The sequence below is a fragment of the Mesoplodon mirus genome (genome assembly GCF_964341445.2).
Source record: "Mesoplodon mirus genome assembly, chromosome: 5".
Lineage (NCBI taxonomy): Eukaryota > Metazoa > Chordata > Mammalia > Artiodactyla > Ziphiidae > Mesoplodon > Mesoplodon mirus.
In genome coordinates, this window is record NC_138980.1 from 79,386,707 (window position 1) to 79,392,105 (window position 5,399).

A 5,399-nucleotide genomic window follows, 5' to 3' on the forward strand; every position below is an offset into this window, starting at 1 on the left:
ATACCACAGAGCAACTAAGCCTGTGTGCCACAACTACTGAGCCTGCACTCTAGAGCCCGCGAGCCACAGTTACTGAGCCCACGTGCTACAACTACTGAAGCCCGTGCGCCTAGAGCCCGTGCTCTGCAACAAGAGAAGCCACTGCGATGAGAAGCCCGCGCTCTGCAACGAAGAGTAGCCCCCGCTCGCCACAGCTAGAGAAAGCCCACGTGCAGCAACGAAGACCCAGGGCAGCCAAAAATAAATATATAAAATAAATAAATTTTTAAAATATATATTATCATGAAAGGAAAAAAAAAAGAGGAACTGTTCCTGATTAAAGAAGCCTAAATAGACAAAACAACTGAAAGCAATACATGATCTAGGATTTTCTCTTGCTATAAAAGCCATTATTCTGACAACTGGAAAAATCTGAATAAGATCTGTAGATCAGTTTTTTGTTTGTTTGTTTCTGTTTTTTTTGCCTACACGGGCCTCTCACTGTTGTGGCCTCTCCCGTTGCAGAGCACAGGCTCCGGACGCGCAGGCTCAGCGGCCATGGCTCACAGGCCCAGCCGCTCCATGGCATGAACCCGTGTCCCCTGCATCAGCAGGTGGACTCTCAACCACTGTGCCACCAGGGAAGCCCTGCAGATCAGTCTTATTCACATGTATCAACTACCTTTTGGAATCTCTTTTAGCTCTTCTTAACACAATAAAAGGTATTTTAAAGAAATCTATGTTTAATTTGTAATTTTTGTGTTAAGTAGTGTGATTTTTTTTATCTTACTTTTTAAAAGGTAAGGTCTGAGTTATTCACTCACAAAGAGCCTGACAGTGTTCATCAGAAACAGCTAAGAGCAAAGGCAGAGAATCCAAAAGAGCTGGGCAGGGCTGATCTGTTGAAACTTCTGGTCCTGCTGGTCTCAGGGTCAGGTTGGGGATGAGAACTTTTCACCCCCAGCTACAGTGTATGGATCCAGTCCCTCCAAGAGAGCACCATCCGGGGAGGTGTGTCTAAAATGAATTATCAGAGCGAGCAAGTGGCCCAAGACAGGAACCGGGAGAGGTGCAGAGCCAGGGAAGTCAGAAGCCAGAGAAGGTAAGGATAAGGAACGCGTCCAATACAGCAGAGGAATGAGAAACTTCTGGAGCAATTTCAGAGGCTTTAGTAATTGCCTAAAGCAGAGCTTTACATTCTACTAATAGAATGTTGCTTGGTCAGGCTGAATGCTTTGGAATGTTCCAGAATAGAACACATAGGAAGAATAAGAAAGTTTAAAAGAGGTTTTGAGGTCAATGTCACAAAACATAGGGTAGAATGGAGCAGAGGCAAGTGGCTCTGACAAACCAAAAAAGAATTAGATTCAATTATTTGAGAGAGCTGATTGAGTCAGTAACTTCTAATAAGTTTGGAAAAATAGTGTTTATATAAGTTTAAAGCTCTTGAACTCAGCTTGACAGCTAGTATACATAATTAAAGAGGGGCGTCTATTGGATATTTGTATTTGAAGTAAAATTTTTTTCTTAAAAATCTTTTAACATTGTCATCATCCTTGGTATTATGTGACAAAGTTTTAAGGAGGAACTGACTTCTATTTTGTAATAGTACATATCTATGTAAAATACTCTGTAAGAAGAGGTGTTGTCTTTGTTTTCTTAGTTTATGTTCCCAAAGCTTTCCATTCCCAAAAGGGAGTGCCTGCGACATGGTTCAGAAGACACCCATGATCATTTGGTAAATGTATAGAGAAGGCCTACAGCATTTTTAGGGCATGCCAAAACCTCCCCAGTATGTGTCAGACACTTTATTTTGGCAAATTAGAGCTTGTATATTTCCATGATAAATAATGTGATTCTGTTTGTTTCTCAACTACTTAAAGAAAGGTGAAATTGTCTACTCCCCAAAATCAAACAATATCCAATCTGCAGAAACAGATCTACAGGATTATTTTTTTATTATCTTAACAAAAGATAAATGTCATCAGAGAGCTGTATCAATTTGGTTGTGTTGAGGTGGGATTTACAGAAAATCCCTCAAACATAGCCACTTGTATAATCTGCTTGAGTCAAGAATTTGGACTTCCCCAGTGACACAATGGTTAAGAATCTGCCTGCTAACGCAGGGGACACGGGTTTGAGCCCTGGTCCGGGAAGATCCTACATGCCGCGGAGCAAATAAGTCCGTGCACCACAACTACTGAGCCTGTGTTCTAGAGCCCGTGAGCCACAACTACTGAAGCCCACGCACCTAGAGCCCGTGCTCTGCAATAAAGAGAAGCCACCGCAATGAGAAGCACACACACCACATCAAAGAGTAGCCCCCGCTCACTGCAACTAGAGGAAGCCCGCGCACAGCAACAAAAACCCAACGCAGCCATAAATAAATAAATACATTTATTAAAAAATAGAAATTGGACCGACTCTGCAAATATTGAGGGTCTACTATATGGATCATTACAGTTATGATATCCAATGAAAACTCTAGAAGAATATTGGCTAGATTTCACGTTTTAAATATTTGGAATCTTTCAGTTAATTAAATCCATTTAGAATCAAAACCTTAGGATATTTAAAGGAATAACCCAAAGGAAACATCAAAAGCAGACTAAAGTGTTGATTTAGTGGCAGTATCAATTCATCAAAATTTTTAAAAAACAGATTGATTCAAAACATGAGACATATTCTTTTCTTTTCTATGAATGTCCAGAATGCCCAGAAAGGGTTAGCAAATTACAGCTGGGATATATAAAAGTTTCAGTTACAGATTTTTTCAAAGGGCTCATATTTTAAAGCATCTACTTTTTAGATTCAGGTAGCCAAAGGATACTCATATTTGGAGGTTAAATAAATTTGCTTTTAGGAAAAAAACAAATGAATTTGCCAGAAGACCTAATTGTAAACAAGGCCAATTTTCAAAAATGCCAGAAACCCAAAGAAAACCACAACTGTGAAGGGAATCTTTCTAGTACTCCAATGGGAATGAATAGGTCTCCCTGAGCTTCCTTTTCACTGGAATGTATATCCCATTAGGAATGATGTCTCAGCGGAGTAAATGCTTAGCACCACTCAGGCTGGAATCTCACCAGCCATAAACATTTCAAAAATACACATCTAAGCCAGCCTCGGCTAGAAGCCAAGACAATACAGTAATCCACTTGGACAGCTGCGAGGGTGAAGTTGGGTCAGAGATAAGCAGCGCCAGCTGAATGTTTATAGTTCACCTTCCACCTGACAAGCCCAGATGCTGGGCTGTGAAGCGCAGGTGTCCTGGTTGTTCCTGTCTAAAGCTTCAAGACACCATGATCCAATCTCTGTTACTGTAACTACACTCACCCCTGATACTTAACATTTGCCGAAGTGAATATATTTCCTAAATTCATGCATGGATACTAAATTTAGCTGCAGTGTTTTTCATTTTTAATTGTTAAGTTTCTAATGGGTTCTATTTCATGTATTCAATAAATATTTATTGAGTGCTTCCTATGTGTTAGGGTTTCTTTTTGGTTAAGCCAAACAGAGGAAAGAGAGCTGCCAGGGTTTGCCCTGTTCAGTTTTCTTCCAAGTGAACAAACTCCCAAAGGAGTCCATGGTTTAGACTTGATGTTTTCTGTAGCAGCTGCCAGCTGCAGGGAAATAAAGTGTCATAGCTCACTGGTGACAGATGGAAGTAATGGCTTGGGTTCAAAAAAAATTGCAAGTTTATGGACCAACAATATACAAAAAGCAAGTTACCTTAGTTACACAATGCTTAAGGTATGAAGTAGCATAAAAGCATAATTTAAATAAGCCCTTTGGTGTTGCCAAAATGCTAGTAGATTTGAAAATTAAAATATTGTGATTATGAAATACGTTAACACCCTCCATACACTCCCTGCCTCTAGTGTACTAAGCAGAATGCTTTCCTTTGCAAGTGACAGAAACCCAATGTACAATTGTCTGAGCATAAGAGAGTTTACTGGTAATTTCTGGTATTACCAGTAAATAAAAAAACTTACTGGTAAGTTTACTGTAACTGGTAATTTCGGGTTATGGCTGGTTTCAGGATGACAGATCCAAGGTCTTGGATGAACTTGTCAGGTCTCTCAACTATGCTTTTTCACTGTTCTCGACCTATTCTCTTCTGTGCAGGTGGGCTTTTTCCCACATGGCAGGCAAATTATCAGACAAAGTCCCCCAGTTAACATCTGCCCCCACCTCCACAATGCGAAAAGCAAAGCACTTTCCCCTCCAACTCTAAATGTAAAATCCCAGAGGGATTTTCATTGGCCTGACTTGGGTTGCATGCCTTTGCCTACTAAAGCCAGGTAAGCAGGATATCAGGAATGTTCTGTGCCCACTGTGGAACAGGGTCCTGGTTTTAGCAGCCCCACCAAAATCACACGATTGCATTGCTGTGGGAGAGAATGAGTTCCACAAATGAAGAGCTTTTTACATAGACAAAACCAAAAGACATTCCTGAAGATTCCAAATTCAGATCTGCCCTTACCTTTTGGTTCAGCCATGTTCCATTGAACGTTTGACTGATATGGTTATATTTCTGGCTCATTGGTTCTTAAACTTTAACATGTATCAGAAACATCTGGAGAGCTTGTTAAAACACAGATTTCTGGGGACCACCCAGTGTTTCTGATTCAGCAGGTCTCTTTCTAAGTGATGTTGATGCTGCTGGTCTGAAGACCACACTGTGAGACCCCCTGTTTTGGAATTTATTTTTAAAATTTTAAAAGAGCTCCTTATCCAAGTAAATACCATTCCTGGATATATCTTGCAGGTAAAATCTTTCTAATTTTCAATGAACATGTCATCCTGATGTTGATTAACATTGTGGCCTTGGGCAAGTTACTAAATCACTCTCCCAGTTTTTCTTTGTGTAAAATGGAAATAACGGTACTTACTTCATATGTTTGTTGCAGAGATTAAATTAATTAATACATGTAACACACTTAGAAGTACATGGTATGTAATATGTAAGTGTTTGCAAGTATTTAAACTGTTCCAGAGGATAGAGAGGGAAATCATGCAAAGTGTTTTATAATGGAATCAAAATATGAATATCAAATCCTGAAAAGGTTTATGCACACCAACCTCACCTATGAATTAACCATGAAATCCTATGAAATATTAGCAAACAGAATCCAGCTGTACATTAAAAGAATACAATATCACAACTAAGTGGGTTTTATTCCAAAATTGGAAAGATAGTTCAGTGAAATCTATTAATATATTTACTATAGTAATAGGTCTGGAGCAAAAAAATCATATGGTCATTTCAAATGCTGGAAAGGTAATCAGTATTGAGTCCTGGTGAAATTTTTTAGTAAAGTCAGAATAGATGAGTGGTAGACACTTGTCATTTATATTTTTAGCTAACCAGCATCAGCTTCCTATTCTGGGGTATGGAGTTTGTGTGAATCTTA